The sequence below is a fragment of the Drosophila mojavensis genome, unplaced genomic scaffold (genome assembly GCF_018153725.1).
Source record: "Drosophila mojavensis isolate 15081-1352.22 unplaced genomic scaffold, ASM1815372v1 contig_94, whole genome shotgun sequence".
In the NCBI taxonomy this organism is placed as follows: domain Eukaryota; kingdom Metazoa; phylum Arthropoda; class Insecta; order Diptera; family Drosophilidae; genus Drosophila; species Drosophila mojavensis.
Window position 1 is genome coordinate 58,199 of NW_025318921.1, and position 17,918 is coordinate 76,116.

General features: G+C 35.6%; 1 long non-coding RNA gene across 5 annotated transcripts; it reads left to right on the forward strand.

Annotated features, from left to right (window-relative positions):
* The first annotated feature begins 1,277 nt into the window (after window positions 1-1,277).
* LOC116804655 lies at window positions 1,278-4,469 on the forward strand. Of its 5 annotated transcripts, XR_004364656.2 has the most exons (4): window positions 2,912-3,014; window positions 3,100-3,142; window positions 3,202-3,355; window positions 3,415-4,469. It is a non-coding gene; the product is annotated as an uncharacterized LOC116804655 (long non-coding RNA). The 5 variants fall into 5 exon arrangements; XR_006358002.1 differs by lacking the exons at window positions 2,912-3,014; window positions 3,100-3,142 and adding an exon at window positions 1,278-1,537; XR_004364657.2 differs by lacking the exons at window positions 2,912-3,014; window positions 3,100-3,142 and adding an exon at window positions 1,280-1,537 and having other exon boundaries at window positions 3,207-3,355.
* The last annotated feature ends 13,449 nt before the right edge of the window (window positions 4,470-17,918 follow it).

The following is a 17,918-nucleotide window of genomic DNA, read 5'->3' on the forward strand; positions in this document are numbered from 1 at the left end:
TAAACAAATACGAGAACTTTTAGGGGACGGAATTATTCGCCCATCCCGATCACCCTACAATTCACCCGTGTGGATTGTTCCCAAAAAAATGGATGCTTCCCAAAAGAAGAAGTATAGAATGGTTATTGATTGCAGAAAGCTTAATAAAGAAACAATAGCAGACAAGTACCCTATTCCAGAAATAAACGAACAGAGCTGTTAATAATTTGAAATGGAAGCATTTAAAGTGTAAATGCAAAATGCAAAATAGGTATTTTACATTTTGCATTTCGATGGCTTTTTTAAAAGACTATTTTGCATTTACATTCAGATGGTTTTTTATACCCTGAACCCATTTTCAATGGGAAATCAGGGTATAATGGTTTTGTTGAAATGTATGTAACAGGGAGAAGGAGGCGTGGCAGACCCCACAAAGTATATATATTCTTGATCAGGGTGACGAGCTGAGTTGATTTGGCCCTGTCCGTCTGTCTGTCCGTCTGTCCGTCTGTCCGTCTGTCCGTATGTATGAACGCGTCGATTTCAGAAGATATAAGAGCTAGAGACTTCAATTTTTTTTTTAAATGTCCGTAATTACAGCGCGCATATCAAGTTTATCATTAAAAATCGATAACTCATCTCGATCTTTTTTTATCGATAAAAAAACCTTATCGAAACCCAGTTATAAAATTATATCTTCTACACCTTTATTGCTAGAGTCTCCAAATTTTTAATGTATGCTTATATGCAATTTATACAATTTCGGTTTTTGTTAAAATTTACCCCCACCTCTAAATTCACCCCCTCACCCTCACTTTTGTAAAAAGCGTATTTCAAATACTAGAGACTTGTGCTTTGGCAATTACATGCATATTCATGTTATAATCATAATCTAAAAGTTTCATGAAGATCGTACGTCCATAAAAAAAGTTATTAAACAATTAAGTTCTCATAGTAAGCGCACACTGCAGCCCATGCGTGTTTATGCTTGTGTGTGTATATGTATGTAATTGTTTGTGTATGTGTGTGTGTGTGTGTGTGTGTGTGTATGTGTGTGTGTGTGTATGTATGTATGTGTGTGTATGTATGCCTGTGTGCATGCGTGCGTGTGTGTGTGTGTGTGTGTGTGTGTTTCTTGTGTAAGCTGAAAGACGCGAAAAATTATTGAAATAGCTATTACTCCAAGGGTTCAGGGGATCTCGTAGTCGAGCAGTCTCGAATAGAGCTTTCTTACTTGTTTTTTATTATTTTGCATTTTCAAAATGCAAAATGGCTCAAATTTTTTATATTTGAATTTTTATGCTGTTTATCGAAATCATCCCTGATCGCGAATATGTGGCGGTCCGGTAATAGGGTAATCGATTCCAAATACATACAGAGACAAAGCAAATAAAATCTAAAATTCGCAGCTTAATCAATCAATCAAAGTGTTTAATTTCAACGTTTTCGTTAATAGCAAACAGTGCTAAAAGTGAACTGTTAAAGCTTTTGTTCACTTGCGCTCACGCTTTGACGTGTCTGCACAGACACAATTGTGTTACAATTTGTATACATATATGTACATACATATACAGTTTGACACGAAAGTGTTTTCACTTGGGAAAAAAATAGCAATTTTGTTCATTGACATTAAAAAAAACTACTAAATGTGATATTTCTAATTTTTTTAAAATTACATTATGTTTTTCAATTTGTTGTCTTACAAAAATAACTTTAAAAAATTAAAAAACTATTAACATAGGCTTAAATAACAATAACAACATAAAAGATATTCAAATTCAACTGACACGAAAGTGTTTGCACAAAAATAAAGTATTCAAAATAAGGCACTATTAATTATATTAAGTATCAAAATTAGTATTTAGTATGACCCCCATTGGCTTCAATGACCGCTTCCAACCGTCTACTCATGGAATTGATTGGGCACTGGACACTAGATTCGTGCGTAAAATCTCCAAATACTGTTTCGCATCCATTGTACTCTCGATAAAGCACAATTCTCCAACTCCTTTACTAGAAATACACCCCCAGACCATCACTGAAAGTTTTCCGAACTTAATAGTGGGAATTATATTTTTCCGTTCAAGGGCTTTCAACGGCTTTCGCCAAACACGGCTGGGTCCATCGTTGTAATACAACATCATCTTCGTCTCGTCACAAAATATGGTTTCATCCCAATATGAATCCACATGTCCCACATGCATCCTGGCGAATGTTAGACGTCTTTTCTCATGATTCGACGACAACAATGGTTTTTTCCGCGCAACTCGGGATGCAAACTCGTTCCTTTTTAGGGCTCTGCGGACACTTTCGCGGGATATGTCAATACGACATTCTTCCTGCAGCTCACTGGCAAGCGTTCTGGTCGAAATTGTTGGGTTATCATTAACTTTCCTGGCCAGAATACGCTCGGCCCTATCTGTTAACGCCCGAGGTCGTCCAGTTGAATGCCTTGGCTCCAGTGTTTCGTTGTTTTCTGCGCGGCTTAAAATATTGTAAATGGTCCTCTTCGATATTATAAACATTTCTGCTATCTCCGCCACTGATTTTCCTATGGAGTGGTTATAATAAACCAATTGAATAATGTCAAATGACAATCGCTTCCCTGGCATTCTTAATTTGTTTAAATTTTTTGAAGATTGAATCGATTCTTACAAAATATGACGAAATTGTTCAGAACATAGCATTAGCCACAGCTGTGCACATTGAAATCGCCGAAAACAACGGTAAATACGAATTTAGCATTAAGAAGAAATAAAGAATAGCATGTGTGCAAACACTTTCGTGTCAGTTGAATTTGAATATCTTTTATGTTGTTATTGTTATTTAAGCCTATGTTAATAGTTTTTTAATTTTTTTAAAGTTATTTTTGTAAGACAACAAATTGGAAAACATAATGTAATTAAAAAAAAATTAGAAATAGTAGTAGTTTTTTTTTAATGTCAAAGAACAAAAATTCTTTTTTTTCCCCATGTGAAAACACTTTCGTGTCAAACTGTATGTATGTATACATACACATGTATATTATACAAAATGTAAGTAATCTTTTGTTTCATGTTATTTTTAACAAAATAAGAATTCTCTAAAAACCGTTCTTTTGTTTTTATTAACCAACTTTAGATTTAACCAGTGTTGAACTAAATATTGTGTTGTCTGTCCACGTGTTAGTATTTGTTTTGTGTGTTTCTTGTTATTGTGCAAAAAATATCTAATATTTTCCAGGGAAGCTCACATACCCTTAATTCTTAAAAAGTGCTTTAAGGATATAAAAATTGATCCTGAAAACAATGTAAATGTTACTGCAGCTTGTAAAAAATGCTCTAAGCCATTGAGGGGAAGTTTACATTCTACAACAAACTTTTTGAATCACTTAAAAGTAAGCAAAGCAATTTTTTTTTTTTTTTTGCATTTAAATTAATTTTATTTTTTTTGCAGACGAAAGGACATGTTGATTTGTTGACACAATATGAAAAATTAAAATTTATATCAACCATGAAAAAAAGGAAGCACGACAATGTTGGTGGTGATAGTCCAGCTGCTAAATCATTAAAACAAATTGATTTGGCTGTCTATAAAAACTCTGTTGATTTAGATAGTTTAATTGTAAGCTTTGTAGTAAACACCATGTCGCCTATTTCGATTGTAGAACATCCATCGTTTAAAGCTTTGCTTGAAGGAACACAGCAATCAACTGTTCGGCCAAAAATAATGTGCAGGCAGAGTTGTAATAAACAAATAACTGCAAAATACTGCAAATATTTGGAAAATACAAAAGAAACTTTGAAAAAAGTAGATTTTGTTTGCACCACTGCGGACATATGGTCCTCTTCAAGAAGAAGCTATCTGGTTGTAACTGTACATTGGATTGAAAGCCATACGTTTGAACGTAAAAGCGCGACTCTAGCTTGCAGACGATTCAAGGGAACGCACAGCTACGACAAGGTAGCTGAACTTATCGTGGAAATTCATTTGGAGTTTGATTTAAGCCCCAACAAAACATTTAAGACTGCCACCGACAATGGATCCAACATGGTTAACGCGTTTGCATCGTTCGGACAGCATGAAGACGCCGTTGAAAATCCAGATTCCATTAAACTTCCACAAGACATTAAAGAAGATAATGACCATGATGACGAGCTCCAACTAATACAATTTCCTGAGTCGTCTGAAGAATTTGAGCAGTGGCAACTTCCAAACCATGAGAGATGTGCATTTAATAGCATCACACGATATGGAGAAGGCAAGATCGTTAAATAAGTCATACAAAAAACTTTATGATGCATCTATGGGAAAATGTCAGGCAATTTGGAATTTGTGTTCTAGATCTCCTAAGTCCTGTGAAATATATACCGAAATGACTGGAAAATCTCCTACATCACCTTGTGCAACTCGGTGGAATTCGTATTATAACTCAATTAAAAACCTTTTGTCCGTTAAGGAAAATTTAAATGACACTTTAAAGAAACTTGGGTTATCCGTTTTTAAAGAAATTAAATTGCTCTTTCTTGAAGAGTACATAAAATGCTCAAAACCCATTGCTGATGGCATTAAAAGCTTGGAAGGTGACAAACACACGTATTACGGCCGTCTTCTTCCAGAACTGTTTAGAATGCTACGAATAATTTAATAATTTAAAAATGGATGATCCTAAATATTGTATTGATCTAATTGAGTTAATGCAGAAAAGTCTTAAAAAGAGATTTGAAAAATTTTTAAAGTTAAACAAGTAAGAAAGCTCTAGTCGAGACTGCTCGACTACGAGATCCCCTGAACCCTTGGAGCAATAGTTATTTCAATACTTTTTCGCGACTTTCAGCTTACACAAGAAACACACACACACACACACACACACGCACGTACGCACACACAGGCATACATACACACACACGCACACAGACACACATACACACACACACGCATACATACACAAACGCATACACACACACATATACACACACACATACACACACAAGCAACCACGCATAAACACGCATGGGCGGCAGTGAGCGCTTACTATGAGAACTTAATTGCTTAATAACTTTTTTGTGGACGTACGATCTTCATGAAACTTTCAGATTATGATTATGACATGGATATGCATGTAATTGCCAAAGCACAAGTCTCTAGTATTTGAAATACGCTTTTTACAAAAGTGAGGGTGAGGGGGTGAATTTATGGGTGGGGGGTAAATTTTAACAAAGACCGAAATTGTATAAATTGCATATAGGCATACCTAAAAAATTTTGAGACTCTAGCAATAAAGGTGTAGAAGATATAATTTTAAAACTGGTTTTCGATAAGGGTTTTTATCGATAAAAAAAGATCGGGATGAGTTATCGATTTTTAATGATAAACTTGATATGCGCGCTGTAATTACGAACATTTAAAAAAAATTTGAAGTCTCTAGCTCTTATATCTTCTGAAATCGACGCGTTCATACATACGGACAGACGGACAGACGGACAGACGGACGGACGAACAGACGGACAGACGGACAGACAGACGGACAGGGCCAAATCAACTCAGCTCGTCGCCCTGATCAAGAATATATATACTTTGTGGGGTCTGTCACGCCTCCTTCTGCCTGTTACATACATTTCAACAAAACCATTATACCCTGATTTCCCATTGAAAATGTGTTCAGGGTATAATGAGCCCAAAGCTAAAGATGCTGTAATCGCAAGTGTATCTCATCCATTTTTATACCCTGAACCCATTTTCAATGGGAAATCAGGGTATAATGGTTTTGTTGAAATGTATGTAACAGGCAGAAGGAGGCGTGGCAGACCCCACAAAGTATATATATTCTTGATCAGGGCGACGAGCTGAGTTGATTTGGCCCTGTCCGTCTGTCCGTCTGTCCGTATGTATGAACGCGTCGATTTCAGAAGATATAAGAGCTAGAGACTTCAATTTTTTTTTAAATGTTCGTAATTACAGCGCGCATATCAAGTTTATCATTAAAAATCGATAACTCATCCCGATCTTTTTATCGATAAAAAACCTTATCGAAAACCAGTTATAAAATTATATCTTCTACACCTTTATTGCTAGAGTCTCCAAATTTTTAATGTATGCCTATATGCAATTTATACAATTTCGGTTTTTGTTAAAAATTTACCCCCCACCTCTAAATTCACCCCTCACCCTCACTTTTGTAAAAAGCGTATTTCAAATACTAGAGACTTGTGCTTTGGCAATTACATGCATATCCATGTCATAATCATAATCTGAAAGTTTCATGAAGATCGTACGTCCACAAAAAAGTTATTAAGCAATTAAGTTCTCATAGTAAGCGCTCACTGCCGCCCATGCGTGTTTATGCTTGTGTGTGTGTATATGTATGTAATTGTTTGTGTATGTGTGTGTGTGTGTGTGTGTGTGTGTGTGTGTGTGTATGTATGTGTGTGTATGTGTATGTATGCCTGTGTGTGCGTGCGTGCGTGCGTGTGTGTGTGTGTGTGTGCGTGTTTCTTGTGTAAGCTGTAAGACGCGAAAAATTATTGAAATAGCTATTGCTCCAAGGGTTCAGGGGATCTCGTAGTCGAGTAGTCTCGACTAGAGCTTTCTTACTTGTTTAAATTAAAGTGGGTCCCAAAAGATTACAAGAATATCGTTAGGGATATTTTTGTAGCTGAAATAAGAAAATTTAAGCAAGATTTAGAAAATAAAAAGAAAACTAAACTTGTTATATGTTCGATGAAGATTCAGATTCTTCCCTAACCAGTAATAATGGTAATACTACTATTGACCTTGTTGAATATTGAACTTCAACACTATGTTCAGAAACACTCATGTTGCAGCATATAGCAACAGTTTGTAACATTGTGAAATTCATTTTCATGCAAAAGCAACATCGATCGTAATGTTGAGTGTCGCGACGCTAGTCTAGAAACATTATGTGTCTGACGAATTTGACTAGCACGCATTGAATGTTGCTGCGTCGCGATCTGTCTTGTTGCGATTCTTGAGCTGTGTAGATTGATGTGCTGTGCCGTGCTTAAATCAAAATATAAGTCGTAATACAAAGTATAACAACTACTGTGTGATCTTATTTCGGGCCTGGTTTTTCAACAGGTTATGGGCCCAGGCACGAATAAGAAAAATAAATTAAAAGTTAAATAAATAGATAATTAGTTTTGTTAGTTGTTCGAAATAAATATATGTATAAAATTTAGTGGCAGTGCATATAGGTATACACATACAAATATACATACATATACGCAAGAGAAATCGCGTCGCAGTTCCGCGGCGAGCAGTGGACAGTTTTGTATGTACAGACAAAACATAGCTAGATCAGTGGCGCCGCAGTTCTTGGAAAAGAAACAGCAATATATACAGTGAACCAATAATGTCTTCGTACAGCAGCAACTTTTTTCTTTGGGAACGAAAAAAACATATAAATAGTAAAAAACTAATAAAAATTTTGATGCAGTCTTATTATCTTATATATTAATCTTAATTTACAAAAAGAATTATGTCAATATGTTGCTTAGTTTAGTAGTTATAACTAAAAGTACATAAAAAGACACGATTTTGGCTCCAATAAAGTCTTCGTACACCGTACTTTCCTAGAACTTTAACTGCGGACAGAAACCGAAAATGATAACGGTTGTTTTCCAATGTATGTATTTGCATGCTCGGGCATAATGTCGCCACATTTTGCAAGAAATTTTCTTCAATTTGAATCGCTAAGCGGACAAATATTTATTTAAAATGCCGGGCAAATATTTAACCATAGAAGAACGTCAACTAATATTAAATATGCACGTTAAGCAGCAGAAATCATATTCGGAAATTGCGAATATATTGTCTCGCAGTCGGTCAACGATCCAATCCGTAATTGGGCGATTTAAATACGAAGGGCGAGTAGAAAACAAGCGAAAATCCGGAAGGCCGAGCAAGCTAACAAACGGAGATCAGCTTAATATTAAGAGAATAGTCGCGTCGGATCCATTTGTTAGCGCAAATACGATATCTACACAGATTTTACAATCTCAAAATAAAGTCGTCCACCCAGAAACAATAAGGAAGGCTATAGTATCTAATGGGTATAAGTCGCGCACACCTAGACGAAAACCTTTTGTAAGCAGCGCTAATCGCAAAAAAACGTTTAGAGTTCGCAAAACAGTATGAAAATGCGCCAGTCGAGTTTTGGCGTAATGTTTTTTTTTTCTGACGAATCCAAATATATTATATTTGGATCGGATGGGCGACATCGCGTGTGGAGAAGAACCGGAGAGACACTCCAACCAAAACACACACTGAAGACAGTGAAGCATGGCGGTGGTGGCGTTATGGTGTGGGGCTGTATGGCTGCGGTTGGTGTCGGAAATTTTGAAATAATTGATGGGGTGATGGACCACCTTAAATATATTGAAATTAAAAAAAAAATTTGGTGCCAAGTGTTGCTAAGCTTGGATTATCGAGGTCTTACTTTTTCCAACAAGACAATGACCCTAAACACATGGCTCATAATACCAAAATGTACTTAGCCTATAATACGCCACATCTATTAAAAACACCTCCCCAAAGTCCTGATTTAAATCCAATAGAGAATTGTTGGCATATGTTGGAAAAAAATATCAGGAAGCATCATATTTCATCAAAACCCAAGCTTATAGAGGTTTTAAAAGAGGAATGGGAAAAAATCATAGCTTGCAAAAAACTGTTAACACTTTTTCGTTGTCTGCAAAAAGTGTCTTTCAGTGACACAGTCAAAAAAACTCAGACAGAAAGTGTTTTTGTCGCGTCTGGCTTAGCTCTCTCGCGCTCTGAGGGAGATAGTTGTTTCTGTTTTCGTTTCCTCAAGTCAAACACTGATCGTGTGCTTGAGTTAAAGGAAGTAACGGTAAGTTGCGTTTGTATGGGTAATCACGCGCGATTGCTGCGTTCTTTTTGTATGTATGTATGCGTGTATTTACATGCACACGAAGGCAAAAACATTTTCTGCTGAGTTTGTTAGTCAAAGTGTTTTTTGCTGAGAGGCTTTGTGTGAGGGAAAATCGTGTTAGTTTTACGCGACACTCATGTGAGAGCGTCACACGAATGAGTGATCGCATTGCGTCTGAGCGAAACAGATGCTAAAGAAAAAAGAGAGTGACGCTCAGAGAGAGACGTGTCTACACAATTTTTTTTTTGGGTATGATGCGAGAAAGAGAATAAACGAAAAAACGCTCAACTCTCATTTGCAAGCTCTGGAAAAAATAGATAAAAATTATACCGAGAAGTTAGTCCTTTCAATGCCAAACCGACTAAAAGATGTTATAAACAAGTAAGAACGTTGCAGTCGGGCGTTACCGACTGCGGAATACTCATTCACATCCCATCAACAATATAGTAGTTAAGTTTCGCTCTAATACTGTAGAATATACAGGTTTTTCCGATTTGCCACGCCCCTACAGGGCGCAGACGCCTCATTTTTGGTCAGTTTTTAGAACGTAATAACGGTACACTAACTGCAAAGTTTGAATGCTTAACCTCAAAAAATGTGAAAATTACAGGGTATTTTTCGATATGCCACGCCCCTAAAGAGGCGTAAAAATTATTTTTGGGTCATCGATAGAAGAGGTTACTGGTAACTTAACTCTCTAAATTTGAAGCTTTTAGCTATTATACTTTAGGAGATATCAACTTTTGCGGTTTGTCACGCCCCCTGTGGGCGGACATATATCCGACAAAGCTTTTTGGTCTTGGGTGATCAGCCCGAGTATATATACAAAATTTGAGGTCTCTGGCATCAATAGTGTCCAAAATAGAGCAGAATTTAAAAAATCACTATATCTTCAGGTCCGATTTGCCACGCCCCTAATAGGCGTAGACTTATAAATTGTCTTTTGACTTTATAGAATCATAACATTAGCTGACGTGCAAAATTTCAGCATTCTAGGCTTACAACTTTAGGAGATACAGCTTTAGCCGATTTGCCACGCCCCCAATGGGCGGAGATATATCCGCCATAGTTCGTGATCTTGGGTGGTCAACGTGGACCTACGTACCAAATTTCAGCTTTCTAGCTCTTCAACTAACATGATTTCTGGTATATCGGAAAGTGCATTGTCCGATTTGCCACGCCCCTAGTAGGCGGATCGGGAAAATTTTAACACTTAATAAATCGGAGATATACACGAGTATGTGTTCCAAATTTCAAGTCTCTAGCTTCAATAGCGCCGAAATAGATTGCGTTCATACGGACAGACGGACAGACGGACGGACGGACAGCAAGACGGACATTGCACAAAACCAATATACTGATTCACTTTCGTGAATGAGTATAAAAATAAAGGTTACCCAACAAAATATTAAATATACAAAAAATTACATTTTTGTTAGTTTTTAAGACTATTTTTATACCCTGAACCCATTGAAAATGGGAAATCAGGGTATAATGGTTTTGTGAAAAGTATGTAACAGGCAGAAGGAATCATCGCAGACCCCATAAAGTATATATATTCTTGATCAGGACGACGAGCTGAGTCGATATAGCCCTGTCCGTCTGTCCGTCGGTCCGTCCGTCCGTCCGTCCGTCCGTATGAGCAAAAGGATCTCAGAAGATATAAGAGCTAGAGAGCTGAAATTTGGCATGCATACTCGTGTATACCATAGGCAGTACAAGTTGGCTTTATTTTTTCGATAACTCGTCCGATAACTTTTTTATCGAGAATAATCGAAAAATCGACATTGTTTTTCAGCTTAATTTGAACACTTTTAGACCTGGAAACTTCAAATTTGCGTTGTATATAAAGTTAATAGATAAAAAGATTTTGTAATTTACAGATTTTGGATACCACGCCCCCTTCGCCCCCAATTTGTAAAAAACGCATTTCAAGTACTAGAGACTTGTGCTTTGGAATGTACACACATTTTATCCATATGATTACGCTCTGAAAGTTTCATTAGAATCGTATGCCTACAAAAGAAATTATTCAACAAATAAATTCTCATAATATTGCCCACACTGCAGCGCAGCCGCTGCTTACTGCGCAGTTAGCAGAGCGCGTGCTTACACGTGCATGTGTATGTATGTGTGCATAAAAGAAGTCCAGAATGATTAGAATATCAGTTTGGAGGGTTCAGGGTATCTCCTAGTCGAGCAGTCTCGACTAGAGCCTTCTTACTTGTTTAAGTATTAAGTTTTACTGTACGAAGACTTTATTGAAGCCAAAATCGTGTCTTTTTATGTACTTTTAGTTATAACTACTAAACTAAGCAACATATTGACATAATTCTTTTTGTAAATTAAGATTAATATATAAGATAATAAGACTGCATCAAAATTTTTATTTGTTTTTTACTATTTATATGTTTTTTTCGTTCCCAAAGAAAAAAAGTTGCTGCTGTACGAAGACATTATTGGTTCACTGTACATTTGTATATAAGTATGTGAGTGCATGCTGTATATTAGAAGCGTAGTTTACACATATGCATACATAGCTAGCGCAGTGGCGCCGCAGTTCTTGGAAAAGAAACAGCATGGAAAAACTGAAGCGCAATATCAAGCCGTTTGACGGCGAAAAATATTCTATTTGGAAATTTAGAATACGTTCTTTGTTATTGGAACAAGGTGTACTTAGTGTCGTGGATAGTGATGCTCCTCTAGAGGACAGAGAAAGATTTTTAAGAAAGAACAGTAAGGCCAGAGCAATTATAATAGAATATCTAACTGATGCATTTTTAGGCTTTGCGGCAAATGAAAATTCTGCGAAGAAAATTTTTTCCGATCTCGGCGCTCTTTATGAGCGTAAAAGCATAGCGTCGCAATTGTCTGTCCGAAAGCAATTATTGTCTTTAAAGTTAAAAAGTGGCACATCTCTGATTAACCATTTCAATATTTTTGACGATTTAATTACCGAATTAATTGCATCGGGTGCAAAGGTTGAGGAGGTGGACAAAGTGAGCCATTTATTGTTGACATTGTCGCCTTGCTATAATGGAGTCATAACTGCTATTGAAACGTTGTCTGAAGAAAATATAACTTTGTCTTTTGTGAAAAATCGGTTGCTTGATCATGAAGTTAAATTGAGAGATGAGGCGAAAGACACAAGTACCAAAGTTTTACAGGCTATAAGTAGTGAAGTTTCTCCTAAAAATAAAAGAAATATAAGTTCAAATAAAAACCGTAAAACATTTCGTTCAAAAAAAACTAAATCAAAATCAAATATGAATTGCTATTTTTGTGAAAAAAGGGACACTTTCAGAAAGATTGCTTTAAATTTAAAAAGCTAAAGTCAAGTAATAATAAAGAAAACGAAAAGCAGGTACAAGCAGCATCGGTTGTACCACAGCAAGCAATCGCCTTCATGATAAGACGGGCGATAAGTCACTCTACCATATGTGGCGGTGTGTCATTTATTTTGGACTCAGGAGCGTCTGATCACATCATAAACAGCAAGAGTCTGTATGCTGATCATATTGATGTGGAACCCCCTATTGGTATTGCAGTAGCAAAGTGTGGCGAATATGTATATGCCACATCAAAAGGCATAGTTAAGCTACGCAGCAGTAGCCAAGTCGATGTCACTCTGGAGGATGTTTTGTATTGTAAAGAAATTCCTCATAACTTGCTCTCTGTGAAGCGAATGCAAGATTCTGGAGTAACAATCGAGTTTCATCCAGGAGGTGTGAAGGCCACAAAAGATGGGCAAGTAATTCTGGAAGGTATTTGTGAGTATAACGTTCCCATTATAAAATTTGAGCTATGCCATAGAGCATATGCAATGCATAAAAATAATACAAATAAAGAATATCGTTTGTGGCATGAAAGGTTGGGGCATTTAAGTAAAGGTAAATTTTTAGAAATCAAGAGACATAATATGTTTGAAGATACTCATCTCTTGAAAAATGTACAAATTAATAATGAAATTTGTGAAGCATGTGTAAATGGGAAGCAATGTAGACTTCCATTTGAAAAATCTAAAAATAAGGAATATATTAGAAGACCTTTGTTTATTATCCATTCCGATGTATGTGGTCCGATAACACCTTCTACTGTAGATGGCAAAAGTTATTAAGCTGTATTTATTGATCAATATACACACTATTGCGTAACATATCTTTTGACCCATAAATCAGATATTTTTGCAATGTTTAAAGACTTTATAGCAAAAAGCGAGGCTCATTTCAGTTTGAAAGTTGCCAAGCTATATATAGATAATGGAAGGGAATATTTATCCAACGAAATGCGACAATTTTGTGTAGATAAGGGAATAAGCTACCATTTAACAGTACCTCACACCCCTCAGCAAAATGGTGTTGCAGAACGCATGATAAGAACATTAACTGAAAAGGCTCGCACCATGGTAAATGGCGCACAAATGAATAAAATGTTCTGGGGTGAAGCTATTTTAACAGCTACTTATTTAATAAATAGACTTCAAAGTAGTGCACTAAGGGGCCACATATGAAATGTGGCACAACAAGAAACCAAATTTAAAATATTTAAAGGTGTTTGGTTCTATTGTGTATGTTCATCAAAAGGTGAGAAAAAGAAAGTTCGATGATAAATCATCTAAAGCCATTCTTGTTGGCTTTGAGCCAAATGGTTTTCGACTTTGGGATTTAAGCGCAAGAAAGTTTGTGGTTGCAAGAGATGTTATTGTAGATGAAGCTACAATGAATTCTAGAGCTGATGCAGATTCTGTTGCAGATTCTGGGTTCCTGAATGAGAATAAGAAACATGAAGCCCTGGACCTCATTGATAATCCCAGTGATAGTGGGAATCATAAAGGTCATGATGATATCCTTAATAAGAGTAAGGATTGCAAAAATTCAGATTTGCTGAATGTGGACCTCATTGCCATTCCTAATAAGGAGCATAAAGGCCAGAAGGGCATCCGTAATGAGAGTACGGAAGAAAATGCTGATATATGTGTATCAGATGATCAGTCTAAAAATTCTCTTGAAACACCATGTGTTGGTGTGGAATCCATTGGTAAGCAATGTGATGTTAGACGAAGTGAAAGGTTAATGAACAAACCAGCGACGTCTTTTAAACAGCTGTTTAATGAATGCGCAGAATTTACCCAATAATGTTCCCAAGTCATTTGATGAAATCACGAATAGGGCTGATACGGCAAACTGGCAGAAAGCTATAAAAGAAGAGCTGGAGTCTCATTATCAAAATGAAACATGGACTATTGTAGATAGACCAGCAAATAAGAATTTATTCGATAGTAAGTGGGTTTTCTCGATAAAGCATGATGGATTTGGAAGTCCAACCAAATATAAGCCGAGACTTGTAGCTCGAGGTTTTACACAGGAATACATGCTTGATTATGAGGAAACATTTGCTCCAGTAGCACGGATATCTAGCTTGCGTCTTATACTATCTCTGTCAAATCAATTTGATTTACAAGTTCACCACATGGATGTTAAGACCGCATTTTTAAATGGAGAACTAAAAGAGGAAATTTATATGCTTGTTCCTCAAGGCCTATCATATGGAAATGATAAAGTTTGTAAATTAAATAAAGCCCTTTATGGACTAAAGCAAGCAGCTAGATGTTGGTTTCAGGTGTTTGAAAAAGCACTGAAAGAAATTGGATTTGTAAGCTCTGAAGTTGACAGTTGTATATACATAATTGATAATGGAGACATTTTAAAAAATATTTATGTACTTTTATATGTAGACGACATAATTATAGCAACGAAAAACCTTGAAACTATGTCTAATTTTAAATCATATTTAAAGGGCAAATTTAGGATGACTGATTTAATGGAAATAAAATTTTTTATTGGAATTAAAATAGATAGGAGTGGAGATAGGTTAAGTCTTTGTCAGTCAACTTATATTAAAAACGTTTTAGAAAGATTTAATATGCATGAGTCTAAGCCAGTTAGTACCCCACTTGCAAATAAACTTAATTATGAAGCATTGAACACAGAGGAGGAATGCGATGCTCCTTGTCGAAACTTGATTGGTTGCCTTATGTACATAATTATATGTACGCGCCCTGATTTATGTACATCAGTGAGCATTTTGAGCAGATATACCAGCAAAAATAACAAAGAACTATGGCAATGCCTGAAAAGAGTTCTAAGATACCTGAAAGGTACGATTGATTTGAAATTAACGTATGTTAAGAGTTCAAACTTTAAGAATGTTATTGTTGGATATGCTGACTCGGATTGGGCAGGGTGTGAAAGTGACAGGAAAAGTACGACTGGGTACATATTTAAAATGTTTGACTTAAATCTGATTTGCTGGAATTGTAGGAAACAAAATTCAGTAGCGGCTTCTTCTACAGAAGCAGAATACATGGCTTTATTTGAAGCAGTCAGGGAAGCTTTATGGCTTAAGTCATTAATGCAAGGAATAAAGTTTAAAATATACAAGCCAATTAAAATCTATGAAGACAACCAAGGTTGAATGAACATTGCGAATAACCCAACATGCCGCAAACGCCCGAAACACATTGATATTAAATATCATTTTTCACGGGAACAAATTGCAAATAAACTAATTATTGTTGAGTTTATTTCTACAGATGGTCAGCTGGCGGATATGATGACGAAGCCTCTACCAGCAATGAGATTCCTAAGTCTGCGTGATCAGATGTGTCTGACTGAAGATTAACTAACAAAATGCTCTATGAAGCTACATTTGAAGAAAAAGATTTTAATATTTAATTTTTCCTTTAAATGTACCTTTTTGTATGGAATCTATTTTTGTTTCTTGAATTCATATTGAATGTTAAATTCTTATCTTAGTTTATAATTGGATGTTTAATTTTTCTTTAATTGTCAATTGAAATTTAAATAATATTAGTATTATTAAGAATGGTCTGGTTGGGTTTTGTCTGGGTTTCCCCAATCCGTCGCAACGAATGTTGGACCATGTTATTGTAATTACTCCCCAGAAAGGTACAGCACATCAAGTTAAGAAATCATGTACAATTGAATTAATGTATTATAATTTTTTTTAATTTAATTTTTGTTATATCGATGTTCCTTTTGAGGAGGTGTGTTGAATATTGAATTTCATCACTATGTTTAGAAACACTCATGTTGCAGCATATAGCAATAGTTTGCAACATTGTGAAATTCATTCTCATGCAAAAGCAACATCGATCGTAATGTTGAGTGTCGCGACGCTAGTCTAGAAACATTATGTGTCTGACGAATTTGACTAGCACGCATTGAATGTTGCTGCGTCGCGATCTGTCTTGTTGCGATTCTTGAGCTGTGTAGATCGATGTGCTGTGCCGTGCTTAAATCAAAATATAAGTCGTAATACAAAGTATTAGTATTATAAACTAGTATTAAACTTAAGAAATATAGTCTTTATGATAGGAAATTGATTTAAAGATTCCAAACTATTGTCTTCATCTTTTAAGTAAGTTAACGTTTCAAGGTTTCTTGAAAAACCAGGCCCGAAATAAGATAACAACTACTGTGTGATCTTATTTCGGGCCTGGTTTTTCAACAAACCTTGAAACGTTAACTTACTTAAAAGATGAAGACAATAGTTTGGAATCTTTAAATCAATTTCCTATCATAAAGACTATATTTCTTAAGTTTAATACTAGTTTACCAAGTTCAGCCCCCGTTGAAAGACTTTTTTCCTATGGTGGAATGATAATGCGGCCACATAGACGCAGCATGAAAGATGATTTATTTGAAAAAATTGTCGTTTTAAAATCAACAAGTTAATATTTAAGTTATTTTTTACAAAGAAAAAATTACCAACTTTTGAATTACATATATGTATGCAAATAAAGCAAATGAATCATGCTAGAACCATAAACAATTTATGTAAAAAAATCATAATTTGAAAATACTAATAAAACAAAAAAAAAAAAAAAAAAAAAATTAATTAAAAAACGCATTTTATTTGAAAAAAAAAAAAAAAACATTTTCAAAATACCTATTTTGCATTTTAAATTCGAATACCTTTTTTTAAAAACCCATTTTGCATTTCCATTCAAATGGAAAATTTGTTAAACCATTTCCATTTTATATTCGAATGCTTTTTATAAACAATTTTTAACAGCTCTGTAAACGAAGTACTAGCACAACTTGGGAATAATAAAATTTTTTCAGTGCTTGACTTAAAAAGTGGTTTCCACCAAATTCCATTAAAAGAAGCAGATATTGAAAAGACCGCCTTCTCCGTAAACAACGGAAAATACGAGTTTACACGACTCCCTTTCGGTCTGAAAAACGCACCTTCTATTTTTCAAAGGGCGTTAGATGACATTCTTCGTGATCATATCGGCAAGATATGCTTCATATACATAGATGACATTATCATATTTAGCAAAGATAATGAAATGAAAGATAATGAATGCGAGTTCTTTAAAGACAAAGTAGAATTTCTCGGCTTTGTCATCTTAGATAAAGGCGTCGAGACTAACCCAGACAAAATAGCAACCATAACCAAGTATCCCTATCCAAAAACACTTAAAGATTTGAGATCTTTCCTCGGACTCTCTAGCTACTATAGAAGGTTCATAAGAGATTTCGCTAAGTTGGCAAAACCACTTAGCTCTCTTTTAAGAGGGGAGGTTGGACGAGTGTCCAAAAACCAGTCTTCAAAAAAAACTAATTAATCTCAATCAAGAAGCCATTGATTCCTTCCTTAATAAGGAATTTCAATTAACAACAGACGCATCCAATTATGCAATTGGAGCAGTCTTATCTCAGAATAAACGACCCATGTGCTTCCTTTCAAGAACATTGTCAAAATCTGAAGAAAATTATGCCACTTATGAAAAAGAAATGTTGGCGATTATTTGGGCACTAAAAGCCCTCACAAAAGTAACAAGTAAGAAAGCTCTAGTCGAGACTACTCGACTACGAGATCCCCTGAACCCTTGGAGTAATAGCTATTTCAATAATTTTTCGCGTCTTTCAGCTTACACAAAAAAGACACACACACACACACACACACACACACACACACACACACACACACGCACGCACGAACAGGCATACATGGA